The sequence below is a fragment of the Schistocerca serialis genome, chromosome 6, assembly GCF_023864345.2.
Source record: "Schistocerca serialis cubense isolate TAMUIC-IGC-003099 chromosome 6, iqSchSeri2.2, whole genome shotgun sequence".
Classification (NCBI taxonomy): Eukaryota; Metazoa; Arthropoda; class Insecta; order Orthoptera; family Acrididae; genus Schistocerca; species Schistocerca serialis.
Window position 1 is genome coordinate 195,805,515 of NC_064643.1, and position 17,835 is coordinate 195,823,349.

A 17,835-nucleotide genomic window follows, 5' to 3' on the forward strand; every position below is an offset into this window, starting at 1 on the left:
ACAATGGAATATTCGTGCTAATATGGATGGTAAGCGATACACTGACAAAAGGGAGGCTTAGAGGCGATCTCTTTACCATTTTTTTCTAATTACTATGAGCAAATGTATTACTCCCTCCCACATACGCTTCGTGACCGGACTGAAGTGAGAAACTCAGAGGCTAACATGAAGGATTCTTACTGAGAAACAATCAGCAGCAGAAGTTCTGTCTTTTGTTTTCTCAATAAATGAGAGACAACATTCTTCCGTGAGATTCATGTGTCTGTAAATAGATGGACTAAACTCTTAATAGGTAGACTAAATTTACATCTACATCTATAGACGTAGTTCGCAAGTTATCATATGGCGTGTGGCGTAGGGTTCCCTGCATCTCTACTAGTCATTTCCTTTCCAACTCCACTCCCAAACAGAGTGAGAGAAAAATTGACTGTCTATATGCCACCATATGAGCGCTAATTTCTCGTTTCTTACCTTCGTGGTCCCTATGAAATGTATGCTGCAGCAGTAGAATCCTTCTGCAGTCAGCCTCAAATGGTGTGTTCTTTAAATTTTCTTAATAGTACTGCAGGGATTCCCATTTGAGTTACGTGCCGAGTGTAACCCGACTGCAGGAAAATACTACTCACCCTCCTAACGGACACTTATGGCCAGTTTAATTAATTAGTTTATTATCAATGACATGATGCAGGATGGATGGAAGCGAGGGCGAGAGTACCACAGATATGATTCTCGAGTTGGAGTGGTAATGATGCGTTTTTACGTTGCCGTGAGACATTTTAACGAAGTTTCAATTTCCCACAGACAAAGGGAGAAATGGTTATCTTAATACCTACATTGCCGCAGTTATAAAGCAATATTTAGTGTTAACCTGATATTTACAACTCCTCTGTGCTGCTATCCTGAGAGATTTTGGAGGTGACAAAGGCATTTGGTTACTTAAAGAGAGATCTAAAGTGAGGAGGCACCTTATGACAGAGGTAGACCATGTTTTCATCACTCTGTCAACAGCCAAAAATTATTTCACTGTTCTAGCCCTATGATGCAGGACGTAACAGATATTAACCTGATAAGAAGATATTTTTTTATCACATGCAAGAATACGCGAAGAGGAAGTACAGCCTATGTGATACTGCTGTACAGGATTTTTAAACGAAGAAACAACAAGTAACGATACTTTCGCGAGGTGAAAACTCGTGTACACTCCCATTTCATCTGTCTTCGAAACTAACATGCATAACTGAGAGGAATCGACATCTCGTGTGAGAGATACGATATATATGGACCACATCATCCACATTTTGGATTCGGTAAAGTCGATTTTTGAAACTGGAGACCCTATGTTAGCGTTGAGACTACGTTGAAACTACGTCCTAGGTAACCCTGTTTGTTCCACAATGTGCTAGGAGTTAGCGGCCCCAGTCCACTGGTAGCGCTAGGCCTGGTCGTGGGGGCTTGCGTAACAGCGTCTTGCCACAGGGCAAGTACAAAGAAACGCTCCACTTGGTTAGCTCTAAAGGTGCACAATACACTCGGTAAATGGCAGTGACTGGCAGCTTTATAGCAGCGCTGGGACAATTGGTCGTTTTCCTAATATTATTATCCATCCTTTAGTCTGTGCCAGCAACTACTTGCTTGTAGATCGGCAAGAGACTACTTCTCTACACTGAAGAGATAGTTTGACATCCTATTATTATTATTACCCATCTCCCACCTAAGGCTGGAACAACTCTCTAGTGTTAAACTAATAGTGAAAACATCCTGTCTTTATCCGAGAGTCCTGTTTTTTTCCCTTTATTGTAATTTTTATACCTGTACATAGGTAGGCTGGCAGCAGCACCCTACACTGCTCTTCAGCCTTCGAGTCACAATGAGAAAAACGTGAAGAAGATACATAATAGATAAATTGATGGGCAAAAAAACAGTAGACGCAGAAATACAAAACACGGAGCCGTTCACACTCGACGAAAATTACACTGAAACACGTTGGCACGGCGCACAAACGCTGATGGTTCGACGGCACAGGTAAACGTTGGAGTGTGACGGTGAAAACTAACCACAAATACGAAGGCACACATACGAGAAAACGGATGGCGATGATCTCCGACGCGCGAATGTCCACGTAACGTGTGCGAGTCCGGGGACCTGCAAAGAGGGGAAGGGGGAGGGGGGGGGGAGGGGAGAGCAAAGATGCCAATAGCAGAGGGATGGGAGAGGAATGGGGGTATGGGGGTGGGGGAAGCCCAGGGGAGGAGTGGTGAGAATGGGAGGAGGTAGGAAAGGGGGAGAGAAGGGAGGGAGGGTGCCCAAAGGAAAAAACTGAGTAAGAGGGAGGGAGGATCAAAGTTGGTAGGAGGGGTAGATGGAGGGGAGGAGGGCATCAGCAGGGAGGGGGAGCTGGCGAAAGCCACCTTGGTATGGAGAGTGGAGAGATGGAGAGCAGGTGGGACGTGGAAGTACAGGTGCAGCAGCAGATGGGGGTGGGAGAGGATGGGAGAGACCAGTGGGTGAGGAGGATCGAGTTTACGAGAGGTGTAGAGGATCCATATCCGTTCGAGGAAAAGGAAGAGGTGGGGGAAGGGAATTAGGTCGTACAGGATCCGCGTGGGGGAGGGGAGATGGATAAGATAGGCGAGACGAAGAACGTGGCGTTCTAGGATCTGAAGGGATTTGTAAAAGGTAGGGAGAGCGGAGATCCAGGCAGGGTGGGCGTAGTAAAGGATAGGGCGAATGAGGGATTTATAGGTATGGAGGTTGGTGGAGGGGTCCAGACCCCTAGTATGGCCAGAAAGGAGCTTGTGGAGACAGATTCAGGAGCGTGCCTTGGCTTGGATCGTCCGGAGGTGGGGGGTCCAGGAGAGGCGACTGTCGAGGGTGACACCAAGGTACTTAAGAGCGGGGGTGAGGGTGAAAGGACGGCCATAGATGGTGATGTAGAAACCAAGCAGACGGAAGGAAGGGGTGGTTTTGCCTACAATGATCGCCTGGGTTTTGGAAGGATTGACTTTAAGCAACCACTGGTTGCACCAAGCGGTGAACTGATCAAGAAGCGATTGGAGAAGGTGTTGGGAGCACTGCAGGCTGGGGGCAAGGGCAAGGAAGGTGGTGTCATTGGCGTACTGGAGAAGGTGGATGGGGGGTGAAGGCGGCGGTATGTCTGCCATATGCAAGAGGTACAGAAGAGGACGGCACCCTGGGGCACAATGGCGGAGGAGAAAAAGGTGCAGGAATCTGTGTTGTGGATGATGACGTAGGAAGGACTTTGGGAAAGAAAGGAGCCGATCAGACGGATGTAGTTAATAGGAAGGGCGAAGGTATGGAGTTTGAAGAGAAGATCGGAATGCCACAGGTGGTCATAGGCTCTTTCAAGGTCAAGGGAGAGGAAGATAGCAGAACAACGGGAATTAAGCTGTTCAGAGAGGAGATGAGTGAGGTGAAGGAGAAGGTCAGCAGATGAGGATGGCTGAAAGACACACTGGGTAACGGGAAGGAGGCGGTGCTGGCGGAGATGCTGGTGGATGTGTTGGGTGAGGATGGATTCCAGGACCTTGCTGAAGACCGAGGTAAGGCTGATGGGACAGTACGAGGAGACAGCGGATGGCGGTTTACCGAGTTTAAGGAACATCAGGATACGGGAGGTTTTCCACAGGTTGGGGTAGTACCCGGTGGACAGGACTACATTGTAGAGCCTGGCCAGGGTGGAGAGGAAAGAGGCAGGAGCTTCATGAAGGTGGCGATAGTTAACACGATCATGACCAGGAGCGGTGTTGCATTTCGTGCGGAGTGTAGCGATGAGATCGTGTGTAGTGATTGGGGCATTGAGTTCTGTGTGTGCAATGTTGTCCAAGTACTGGAAACCAGGTGTGAGGGGAGGGACAGAGGTATCAATTCGATAGCGGACATCTGGGAAGAGGGAGTAATCGATTGGCCTTACTAGTGTTGTCAGGGAAGGATTGGTTGTCATGAATGATAGTAGGGGGAGGGTTTAGATCCAGTAAGGTGACGGAAGGCTGACCAGTACTTGGACGAGTTGATAGGAAGGGTAGCATTTAAACAGGTGCATGTCTGTCGCCAGTCCCTGCATTTCTTAGCCGCAAGCAAGTTACGGATGTGTCTCTGGAGTTGCCGGTGGCGTTGTAGTGTGTCCGGGTCACGCATGTCGAGGAATGCATGGTAGAGACTGCGGGATTCACGGAGGAGGAGGACGGCCTGTGGGGGTTAGGTAGGACAGTGGGGGTGGATTGCGACAGAAGGGACGTAGGCCTCCATGGCCTCAGACAAGGTCTGCTGGAGAAAGGAGGCGGCATGGGTAATATCATCAGGGTGGCGGTAGGTGAAGGGGTGGCCATTGACCTGGGTGGAGAGGGTACCACGGTAGGTGTTACAGGAGGGAGGGGACTGAAGGTTAGGGCACTGCCAGAGGAAGTGCGCTTGCTTACAGTGCGGACAGGCTGTTGTGTGCGCGTTGTAGTGCAAACACCTCTGGCAGCGGAGGGATTGAGGAGGGGAACGGGAGGGGTCGACCTGGTTGAAGAGGAGGGCACCCTCCTTCAGGAGGTGGTCAATGGAGGGGGCGTCCTCTGAGAAAACCCGCATCAGACGGGTGGGGCCGGCGGAGTTAAAAATGCGGTGGACCGCCAGCACCTTGAGCAAGGGATGCACCTTGAGCTCTGCCAACACCTCCTCCTCCGTGATTGTCGGACTAAGCCAAGTGATCACAGCGGTGAGGGTTGGCGGGTGATGCGGGGGTTGGGGTTGGTGGGTAGGAGACAGGGAAGGAGCAGGGATGAGGGAGACGTTGGGGCCAAGCTGGGTGATGGGGATGCGGGAGAGGATGTCAGTATGGAGGGTGGGGCTTGGGGAGGAGATGATATCTGAGTCTTGTCTGGAAGTGAGGAGGGAGATGGGGGTTCCAGGAAAGTTTAAACGTCCCCTTAGAAAAATTAATGAATTACTGTGCTGATAAACCTGATACATTATTTGCTTTTCAAACAGCTGAGCAAAACTGAACGTACTCGGACATTACCCTTTTTACTTATTCTGATCAACACTAAACTAACACACAATATTTTTAGCGCAACGCAGTATGACTTTCAATAATCCCTACAAGAGAATGTCCCTGACTAAATTAACCTATACGTTTCACAAATCACTTACCTCACAAAAATCTTCGTTACTCGAACTACTGCAATACAGCGAGTCCCACTACTGCCAGCTAAATATAAGATTCAGACTACTGAAGGCACTAACTGCTGACAGGCATACTTAGCAAAAGAAAGATTTTGATAGAGAGCAAACAATGTATTTACCTTAATTGTGTTCAAAAGTCATTTTATATATATATATATATATATATATATATATATATATATATATATATATATATATATATATCAGTCCATGATATCCATTATTACAAATTTACTCTTTCTGATGGACACATGTCCAGATCGTCTGCTCTCAAAATTCCACCATCTCTCTCCCCACATCCACCACTACTGGCGGCTCACCTCCAACTGTGCAACGCTACGCGCTGTTAACAGCCAACTGCCCAACACTACAATAGCCAACAACAATGCAAACCAGCCACAGACTGCACATGCACAGCCAGTGATTTTCATACAGTGCGCTACGTGGCTTTACCAATATAAAAACCTAAACAGCCTACTTACATAGCCCCCATGCTCCCCACAAAAAATTTACAAATTGTTTTTGGCCATGGCCAATACAGATTTGAAAAAAAATTTCCTAGTTACAATAACAAAGATATCAAATGCACAAACTTATTGGTACAATCTTGGTCAAAAGCTAAAATTTTCTCACAGTCCATAAAGACAGTCCTGATCGTTCATCACAGTAAAATTGCATTTTTTTTCTCAAAGTCTGAGCAGTAAATAAAATGCACACAGAAGTAGTGGATTTCCATGCAGTCTTGAAGAAGTATTGTTGTCCTTCCAACAGAAAGACAGTGCTGACTCTTGACATCCAGACAGGTAATGGGCCACAACAGAGCATACCCATCGCAGTCGAAGTTTTGAATAATATTGATAGGTAGGTCGTCACAGAGCAGACCCACTGTAGTCCTGGTAGAGATTACGGTAGTGGTGGGCCACCAGAGGGGCAGAACCACTGCAATCCTTGTAGAGACGGCCAGCAAACATCTGTTGCGACCGTGCAGATGCACAGTTACCATTGAAGAGTCTTGCGGACAATATAGCAAGTCCATGAACCACCACTTGTGCACTCACAAAAAAAAAATTTTTTTTAAACGTCCTTAGAACCAGCAATGCTGTTAACCAGTCCCTTTCTGAATTATTAACACATCTGCAAACACTAACTGTCCCAACTTCTCACATATTGTGCATATACTATGGCCAACAGAAACGTGTGCGGTGAAATTAAGCTTAATTTGAAGAACTGGTGTCTATACAATTATAAATTTACGACATGAGAATACCATTACAAAGGTACAAATACATCATTAATGCATGATAATACAGACAACATTTGTAGTAATACGGGCTTTATAAAAGAATAGAAATAGACATATACATTACTGTTACAGGAATAATGACATAAGTAAATACATAAAAGGTCTGAATAACTTTCGAAACATCAACTTCACACGTGAGCATTAAAACAAAACGGAATAAATAATGTCTAAACATCTTTAAAAAGTAAATAACATATTATAAATGCATATTATATTTGAGGATAGCAGTATTCCTCATCATAGTGAATGTAGCTGAGTATTAGAAAAATTCTACAACATAAGTCTTATCAGATATACACATAAAGACAGAAAGAACACAAATACACAAGGTACACAGACACATAGTGGAATAACACAAAGGACAGGTCAGGGTTTGTTCTCAGTATAACATTTGGTACTGCAGTCCAACCCAAAACTTCATTCCTTAGATCTTTCCTCTTATTTCAACATTTCTTTCCACCAAAAAAATCCTATCCAAGCATGCTTTCTGTATTCTATTCATATCCTCTTTGAAAGTAGTTATTCTCCACCGTACACCACTTTTTTTTTTTTTTTTTTTTTGGCCAACCCATTTTCTTATAGCTTCTCAATGCATTCTTTCCGTATTCTTCATAGTTAGTTTCTTATATAGTCTAGCCCCTCTTAAGCTAACTTAAATATACTGAGCTCAGATAACTTAAATCTACGAGCTCAGATATATATACTAAGGGACGAGGCAATGCAGCAGCACAAAACAATTAACACAAACAGCAATGACAAAAAAATTCAAATTGGCAAAGCAAGCAGCAGTATATCTAAATTAGCAAAGCAAATGCAACATTACAACTAATATATGGCAGTGTGCAGCAAATAAGAAAATAAATCAGTAGTAAAACTGGCTTAACAGGTTAATACAAACTGAAATTTAGTAGCGCTATGCCTGGCAAACAGCAGCAGCAAATTCAATAACTTATATCTAATCATGACAAACCCACAAGTAGAAAAAATAGTACACTAAAGACAACAATGCATATAAGGAAATGTCTATTCACATCTTAATTTCTAGATCATTAAAGTGGTGCACCACAACTTATTCTACCATAAAAATTACCAACTACTTGAAAAGAAAACTATGTATGCAGTTACTGTTACTAGTCCCATTCTTATTGTTCTATCCTTTCCAAGTGCTCCTTTCTTTGAAGAATGTGAATCATAAAATTATTATCTAACAGATCTGTTGACAGAAAGTGTTCACATTAGCAAATGCATTTAATTTTATTTTATAAAACCAATGATGCAAAACACACCTGGAAAACAGATATTAAATAAAATAAGCAACTACGTACAAAGTAAAGCAAAAAATATCATTGAATAGTCATGTGGCATTTCATAAGTTAGTAGAAATTCTCTCAACTCTCATAGAAAGACGCTTGTCATAATCAGGTGTGCAGATGTAAGAATATTTCCCATCAACTCATAAGAATATCAGCAAGTAGCACAAAGTGCATGCTCCACAGTATAATCATATGTTTCCACATAATAGCGTGTCATATTTGCGATGCTTTCTACAAAGGAATGTCAATAGCAGGGCTAATGGCCTCTTTTTTCTCCACCTAATGGCTTTTTCTCCAGGCGGCCGGCACAGCTGGCCGCTCACAGTGCATTACGTCAAGGTCACTTAGCTTTCTTACCAAAATATTTACGACACCAGTTTGCACTACAGTGACAGTCTCATATAAAAATTTCACAGGTCGTGAATTTGCGTTGCAAATGTGTAGAAACAATATCCTATAAATATAACAGTGTCCATAAAATATTCATTGGCATTGTGATACATCCACGCATTACACACATTTCATAACTCTTAAAGTGTGATTCTTGGTTTCCAACATCCTTTTTCACAAATCAGAGTCCCTAACCACTACTCATTACTCCTTACCTTATTACACATATACATATTTGTCGACACTTGTTCAATATTTCATCATAATAAATATGTAGCATAATCAGATTCCTCATATAACATCAGCTTATTGATCATAAACATACATCAACAGCATAATACACATCGTCGCCGTAATAATATCATGACACCTCAGTCAAATCTCAAAATCATCATAGCTTTCTGCAATAATTTCAAAACCTTAAAAAATTCTCTGCCCATTTCAATTGTGTCATCTACCTCAAACGTACTTTAAAAACCACGATCCCATACCAAATACATCATTCAAAGCTCTTATAGTATCACAATGGTTCCGAAAGAAATATGAACAGTTCACAAAGTACAGACAAAATACAATTTCGTATGTGTGAAGTTATCCAACTGCGCACTTGTGTAAACATCTGCCACCGATGTAGTAAAAAAATTTGTCTCTCTCAGTTAAATGATCAGATAGCTGTGTAATTATGTGTTAGAGAAATATGGTACCGATGAATAAAGTTGTATAAGCAAATACCATATTAGTTAGGGCTCCTTGTGCTTGCCAGACACATGGCACACAAAGTAAGCGTGTATCCCCCTGAGGATTAAAGCAATTATACCCTCAGGTGTTACAGATTACAGCAATGGAATGAGATGTATCACGGAAAACCTTTGTATATTTGTATTCAAAAACCTTTAAAAATAAAAGTTTTAAGTACAAAATTAATCACTCAAATGCGTGTCCTGTAGCGCTAAATGTGCTTCGTGCTGTATGATAATTCTGTGGAAGTGTCATAGTTATCGTCCACTGTAAGCAACGTTCTGCTGAAGTCAATGTACTCGCCTCATCATAAACAAAGGTGAAATGCTTTGCGTATAGATATCTTAGTTATTATGCTTATTGCCATGATGAAGAAAGTTCTGTGCTGTAACGTATTGTTGTGCTACAGAAAAGGCTGTCTCATTGTAGCTATACCACAAGAGTTACTACTAAAACATATTTTACTTTCCAGAATAACACAGAAAAACTGTGCAGATACAGTGCAAAAGCAATAATATAAATTGTGTGACTTATTAGTAGCGTCGTGATGTAATCGTATAGCTGTCAAATAAACTAACCACTGTGTCATCTGGTATCTCTCAGAAAGTACTTTAAATCCAGAATCTATTTTCAAGTAAACCAAAATGTTGCATTAAAATCTCATTAGCAGTACCGGTATACGTTCTAAGTATGTGAGCCTTATAGTCGTTACGTAATCGTGCAACTAACAAGCAAGAATGTACACACACAATAACACTGTGTCGGCTGTTCACTATAACAATGCACTAGTAAATACTGTCTAAATATGTTCCCTAGGTTCTAGACTGGATAGTTAACTTCAAAACATTGTTGAATGTTAACAGTTTCTCAGTGTGACAAATTGTACTAGTAGCGTGAAGTGAAAAATTTTATGGCAAAGACTAAGTTAAAAAGCAGATTATCTTTCAATAAACGGTTTTGCATATGAAATGTGGTGCAATCCTTTACTCTTCCTAGTAGTACGCAGAGTTTCAACTTCAATGCAATTATCATGTGGTATATATAGGTCGGAATCTGTAAGGTTTATTGTAAATCAGAAAGAATTTGTGACTCAAGTGTTTCTTCTTATGTGACAATGAATAAGCTTTAATGAGAACTTTCTGACCAATATATAATTTCTTTGCATTTGCTTTGCCGTGTAGTTTTCTCCTTGTATCTGCTGCAGATTTTATATTTTTAACAGCCAAACCAATTATGTCTTTGTGTCGAAGTTTACGTGTATTCGGGGAAGGTACAAGCTCTCTGATTCTGTTCGGTGGTTCTTCGTTCTTCAGTACAAGAACAGGTGGTAAAGCAGTGGAGTCATGAGGCATTTCATTCAGCACAGTTTGAAATAAGTGTAAATATCTATCCCAATGCTGATGCTTTCTGTGACAATAAAGTCTGTAAAACTTATTGATTTCTTTCATAATCCTTTCAGACGGGTTACAATGTGGTGAGTACAATGAAATAAAAACAGGTTTGATTTTATAATTCCGAAGCATGCGTGACCAAACTGCTGACCGGAATTGCAGTCCGTTATCTGAAATGACTTTATTGACGTGTCCAACTCCACGTAAGAAATTTTCAACAAAGGCGTTGGATACAGACCGCCCAGTGGCTTTACGTAACAGTGTGAAAGAAACAAATTTTGAAGTAAGTTCAACAGCGACTAGAATGTACGAAAATCCATTGGATGTTCTGACAAGGGGTCCCAAGAGATCAACAGCAGCAAATTCTTTTCATTTGGAAGGAATGATAGGAAACAAAGGAGCACGATGTGAGATAGTAGATGGTTTAGCTTTTTGACAAAGTTTACAAATAGACAAGACTCTTCGAATTCTCTTTTCCATATTGTTAAAATAACAAGTCGTCCGAAGAATATGGTAACATTTTTGTGGACCAAAATGTGCGTAGCTGAAATGAATGTACCAAATAAACTTGTTAACAAAATCGTCTGGAATGCAAAGTACCCATAGCTTGTCATCAACAGTGCAGCGTTTGAAGAATATGTTGTTTCTAACCAGATAATAATGCCGAATCTGAGTGTATGTCTTTTCATGCCATTTACTTTTGATGTCTTTCCAAATCGGATCTTTATCTTGTTCATGAGCAATATCCTTTAAAGATGTGGTAATGAAGTTTTCAAAGGCGACTTTCTGAATGTAAAGAATACAGAAATTTTTCTCGAGGTTGCCTTCTGTGTTACTTTTCTCAAGCCCAACCGGTGCGCGTGACAGTGCGTCCGCAACAATGTTCTCCTTTCCGGGAATGTAGACTATTGTGAAGTGGAATTTTTGCAGAAACAATGGCCAACGTTTTACCTGTTATGATTTAATTTTGAAGACATAAGAAATTGTAATGCACGATGATCACTGTATACTTTTACGTGATTACCGGAAAGAAAGACACGGAATTTGTTAAATGCCCAAACGATAGCTAAAGCTTCTAATTCAGTAACGGAATAATTTTTTTCAGATTTTGTTAGCACTCGGCTAGCAAAAGCAATGGTTTTCTGAACAGTAGTGTCATTTTCTATGGCTTCTTGAAATAAATGGACACGAAGACCGACTTTAGAAGAATCCGTGCTAAGGCAGAAATCTTGTGACAGATCTGGATGAGCTAGTATTGGCGCGTTAAGTAACGCTTCTTTCAAAGAATTGAATTCCAACTGTGCTTGTTCGTCCCAGTTCCAAATAGTATTTTTTGCAGTGAGAGAACAAAGTTTTGGTGTAACTAGAATTTGCATATTCAGAAAACGACGGTAAAAATTTACGAGACCTAGAAAACTGCAGACTTCTCTTTTTGTCGATGGAACTGGAATGGCTCTGATTGCTTCTAACTTTTCAGGATCCGGCTGAATGACTTCAGGAGAAATAACATGTCCCAAAAACTTTACCTTTGACCTACCGAATTCAGACTTTTCCAAGTTAACTGTAATTCCAGATTCTGCGAAAATACGTAACAAACTGTTGAGGATGCGATTATGTTGTTCCCATGAGGCTTCTGCTATTAGAATATCATCCACATATAAGGTGATGTGACGTTTTAAGAACTCAAGTAATATGGAATTTAGCCCACGAATGAATGCTGCCGAAGAAATGTTCAAACCAAAAGGAAGTTTCTGAAACTGATAACAAACTCCGAAACAAAGAAAAGCTGTGTATTTTCTACATTCTGGATGAAGTTCGATCTGATAAAAGCTGGATCTGAGATCAATAGAATACAACACTTTTACACCATTAAAATTTTGAAGAAGTTCTTCCAACGTTTGCGGCCTGTCTGTTTCAGGAATGATGATGGTATTGATGTGTCTCGAATCTAAGACAAGCCTGATCGATCCATTTTTCTTCTCAACAACATGTAATGGAATGTTGTATGAGCTAACTGCAGGCTCAATAATGCCCTCGTCAACCATAGACTGTATTTCTGTTCTAACACGGTCCCTATAATGTGCCGGAATTCCCTATGGTCTAACACAAAATTTATTATGCTCACGAACACGAAATTGGTATTGAAATCCTTTGATTGTTCCTGTTTTGTGAGTAAAAACTGTGGAATGTGCTTGTAAAATCTCAAAAAGGTCCTGCCTATCAGTGTCATTACAGTTCTCAATTGTTTGAATTTTATTCTGAATTAACTAATTAGTACCATCATCATCCCTGTTAGTACTTGCAGAGTGATTGTTAGTGTCTAGTTCCGTCGAAAATTCCGAACCGTTGTCTAACAGGAGGTAAAGTCGATTAATTTCTTCGTCATGGTTTGAGAGCCAATCTTCAAATTTCAAAGCTATTGACTTACTTTCTTTCTCTAAACTTATTTCAGCATCGTGAAAGTTTAAGATTGCTTTGTATTCATTCAAAAAGTCTATTCCCAATATAATTTCTGTTGACAATAATGGAACAATGAGAAAGTTCATAGAGAAGCTGTGGCTTTGACAAAAGAATTCTATGTTGGTTTGTTAGAGTACATCTACACTTTTTCCAACGATTGCACCTTGTAATTTAATCTTACGTAACGGAAGTGTGGGGCAACCGTTCTATTTGTTGCATATGCTAAAGGCTGTTTCACTAATTACTGTAATGGGACTGCCAGAGTCAAGTACTGCCATAAATTTTACGTCATTTACTGTAATGTGAATCACAGGATATGCAATGTTGTTATGTTTTACGCCGTGTTCCTGGAGTAAGATGTCCCTAATGTCTTCCATTTTTACGTAATTACTAGCCACGGCAGCTACGTCGTCAGCTTCAAAAGTACATATTGTGGCTGCCAGCAGTGTGAGTCATTGCCTATTGTCTCTTTGTTGGCGCGCGTCGTTATTGGGATTTGGAGACCTAACTTCTACAAATTCACCTTGTCGAGAGGGCCCCGCCCTGTTTGAATCCCGCCAGTTCTGATGAAATTCAGGTCTGTCGTTTTGTAGGTAGTTTACATAGTTTCCTTTTGGTCGGTCATGTAGTGGAGAATTTTTCCCTGAATCATAACTGCGCGGTAGACCGTTGCGACTGACGTTATTCTGTCTCCCTCGATAATAATTATTTTGGTTTCCATATGGTCTGTTTCTCTGATTGTCTCTGTGATAGTCATTACCGTGGAGAGGTGATCTTTCCCTGTAATTATTACAACTCTGCCAACGGTTGTCATACGGGTGGTGTCTGTTTTGGTCACGATTTACGTTGTAAGAATAGCCTTGTCGTGTCCAGTTATTATTTCTTTCCTCGCGGAATTATGACGGATGTGACCTGTAATTGTTGTGTTCCTGTTTTCGCGGCCCGCGATTGTCAGTGTCAATTTCCAATTCTTGTAAGAGTCCCTGAAAAGCTTCAATGTCGTCTTTGCAACGTCCTGCCAAAATAATATGTCGTAAATGGTCAGGCAATTTGATTAAGCAAATGCGGATGAGTTCTGAGGGGCTGTATGGGTGTGTCAGGTACTGATTCTTATGTAATATGTCTTCGAAATATTTGACAAGAATGGAAAATTCAGATTGTTCGAATGTTTCATCATTAAGATGCTCCTATTTTTTTATTCATTATTAAACCTACTCCTGCATTACCGCTATTTGATTTTGTATTTGTAACCCTGTATTCGCCTGAACAAAAGTCTTGTTGCTCCTGCCACCCAACTTCACTAATTCCCACTATATCTAACTTCCACCTATCCATTTCCCTTTTTAAATTTTCTAACCTACCTGCCCGATTAAGGGATCTGACATTCGATGCTCCGATCTGTAGAACGCCAGTTTTCTTTCTCCTGATAATGACGTGCTCTTGAGTAGTCCCCGCCCGGAGATCCGAATGGGGGACTATTTTACCTCTGGAATATTTTCCCCAAGAGGACGCCATCATCATTTAGCCATACAGTAAAGCTGCATGCCCTTGGGAAAAATTACGGCTGTAGTTTCCCCTTGCTTTCAGCCGTTCGCAGTACCAGCACAGCAAGGCCGTTTTGGTTAGTGTTATAAGGCCAGATCAGTCAATCATCCAGACTGTTGCCCCTGCAGCTACTGAAAAGGCTGCTGCCCCTCTTCAGGAACCACACGTTTGTCTGGCCTCTCAACAGATACCCCTCTGTTGTGGTTGCACCTACGGTACGGCCATCTGTATCGCTGAGACACGCAAGCCTCCCACCAATGGCAAGGTCCATGGTTCATAGGGGTAGGCCACTACTGCCAGCTAAATAAAAGATTCAAACAACTGAAGGCACTAACTACTAACTGACTGATAGGCATAGTTAGAATGTGGTGTCACCGCCAGACACCACACTTGCTAGGTGGTAGCTTTAAATCGGCCGCGGTCCATTAGTACATGTCGGATCCGCGTGTCGCCACTGTCAGTGATCGCAGACCGAGCGCCACCACAAGGCAGGTCTCGAGATATGGACTAGCACTCGCCCCAGTTGTACGGACGACTTTGCTAGCGACTACACTGACGAAGCCTCGCTCCTTTGCCGAGCAGATAGTTAGAATAGCCTTCAGCTAAGTCCATGGCTACGACCTAGCAAGGCGCCATTAGCCTTACATAGCAATTGATACTTATCGTATAAAGCATGTCTCTTCAAGAACGATGTATACAACAAGGATGGATTAAAGTTAAGTATTCCAAAAGCTACGTACTTTTCTTTATAGCATTCATTACGTATCCTATTTCAGACCTCACGCCATCCTTCGTGTGTTTATAGCGTGCATTGCGGTCCCCTCAAATCACACTGTGTCGGCACTTCTGTTGACACGTCATATGGCGGCGAGTCAAATAAGGGTCTTCTTCTTTCTACTTGCTTCCATTTACTTGTGTCATGGCTTCTCCAGATGTACTGTCCGAATTTTATTGCTTGCAGAATCAGCAGACGCAGGCGTTATTGGATGCCCTTGGACAGCTCGTCCAGGGTCAACGTGCAATGCAAAACGATGCGACGGCCGCCGCTTCACCGCTACCGCAGCCACAACATGCTGTTGCACCCTCGTTCCGGCCATTTGACCCAGCTAAGGAAACATGGACGAAGTGGTCACGCCAATTTGGATCTCATCTCGCCGCCTACAGAATTCAAGGTAACGAGCGGCAGCCTCACTTATTGTCTAGTGTCGGCGTGCACACGGACCGTGATAGTGAAATTATTTCCCCGACGCGACGTAGCAACTCTGTCCTATGAAGAAATTTTGTCGGCGTTAGATGCCTATTTCAAAGAAACAGTCAATGTAGTTGCAAAGAGGTATACTTTCTTTCGTACGAAACGTACGGCCGGTCAGACTAATAGGGGGTGGGTTGCAACATTGCAAGGCCTTACAAGGGATTGTGCTTTTGAGTGTGAATGTGGAGTCCCTTATTCAGATACAATGGTACGTGATGCAATTGCACAGAACGTTTCTGATGTTCGTATACGGGAACAGATTTTGAAACTAGTTAATCCCTCCCTTCAACAAGTGATAGACATATTAGATAGACAAGACACACTTGACTTTGCACAGTAATCATTTGAAACTTCGCCAGCTGTGTGTCAAATTAACCGGCCCGCCGGGCGCGCTGCACAGAACGATAAACAGCCCTCGCGCTCGTCCGCGTAGCTGCCGCCTAGCTCTCCACGTGTGCCGCGCAATCATACAAATGCAGTGAAATCATGCCCGCGGTGTGCAACTAGACATTCACGTGACAATTGCACGTCACGCCAAGCTATTTGTTTTTACTGTAATAAGAAAGGACATGTTCAAAGTGTTTGCCAGAAAAAGCTCAGATCAGACACTCTTAATCATTCCAGGCCCTTTCTTCGCTCCGGAATCGAACCAAGGACACTCAGGCTCGGGGGCCTTCGCCCGTGTACATTCATGTAGTTAATTTCACTCCGTCCAGTGCCACTTTCTCTAACAGTGACTGTGTTCGTCCCACAAAAAGTGTGCGTCGACGTCGCCGGAAATCACGTCGATTAGCAAGTAATTCTGTACCAGTGTCTGTTCACGTTGCACGAGACAGTCGCTCTTATCGTCAGCAGGACAATTAACTTTTTGTAGACTTGGACATTAATGGTAACGTGATCCCGTTCCAGCTCGATACCGGAGCTGCGGTTTCTCTGATCACTAAAGACACGTACAACCAACTGGGCACTCCTCCGTTGCCTGCCGCAAATGTTCAGTTAAATAGTTATTCAGGTCAGAATATCCCTGTGTTATGACAGTGCAGCGTTCTTGCAACATATAAGGGACAAACAAACCTTGTGTCATTTTACGTTCTTCGTTCTTCTACTGCAGTGAACTTGTTTGGTTTAGATTTATTTCAGTTGTTTTACTTGTCTATCGTAAATCAGGTCCTATCAGTGAATCAGACTGTGCCTTCCGCCAGTGTGTCTCGTCTATGTGAAGAATTTGCAGACATTTTTGCACCGGGCCTTGGTTGCGCTACGAACTATGAGGCACATTTGGAACTGAAAGTAAACGCACAACCGAAATTTTTCAGAGCGCGCAATGTTCCCCACGCATTGCGTGATGAGGTAGCAAGAACATTGCACGATTTGGGATCACAAGGTGTGATTGAATGTGCGCAATGCCTCTTCTCTTTCAGCTCCGCTTCATCGCTTACGCCGTACAGGTGTTCCGTTCGTCTGGACGACGGAATGCGAACGCGCCTTTCGCCAGTTGAAATCGGCGTTGCTTTCTAATACTTGCCTTACGCCATTCGATCCCCAGAAACCCCTTTTGTTGATGGTAGATGCATCGGATTTCGGGATCGGTGCTGTGCTTGCGCACAAAGATGGCTCGCATGATCGCCCTATTGCCTTTGCGTCCAAATTGCTCTCGTCAGCGCAAAGAAATTATTCCCAAATCGAGAAAGAAGCTTTGGCTCTCGTGTTTGGTGTTACTAAGTTTCACGATTTCTTGTATGGTCGTCACTTTACCATCATCACAGACCACAAACCTTTGACGTCGCTTTTTCATCCGAACAAGGCTGTACCTCCGCGTACAGCGCAGAAATTCATTCGCTGGTCTATTTTCCTCTCGCAGTACCGCTACGATATCTTGTATCGATCCACGGCTAAGCACGGAAACGCCGATGGGTTGTCCCGTTTGCCTGTTGCTAAGGATAAAGCATTCGATTCTTCCGAACTTGCTTGCATGTTCATTGATGCGGAAACCGATGACGTGGTCGAATCGTTTCCGATTGATTTTCGTCGTGTAGCTGCAGCCACAGCTGTTGACCCTGTCCTTGCTACCGTTTTGCGTTTTGTTGCTACGCAATGGCCCTTGTCAAAGTCACGGATCAAGGATCCGTTCGTTCGCCGATTTTTTGCTCATAAGGAGAGACTTTTTGTACGACGTGATGTTTTGTTGTTGCGTTCTGATAATGATCAGTCCAGAGTGGTGGTCCCACGTTCGTTACAGTCCTCTGTCTTACGGCT

The 17,835-nt window shown here is 42.6% G+C and overlaps 1 pseudogene; it reads right to left on the bottom strand.

Annotated features, from left to right (window-relative positions):
- Nucleotides 1-943: 943 nt before the first annotated feature.
- Nucleotides 944-1,111, bottom strand: LOC126485616 (U2 spliceosomal RNA; annotated as a pseudogene).
- Between the last annotated feature and the right edge of the window lie 16,724 nt (nt 1,112-17,835).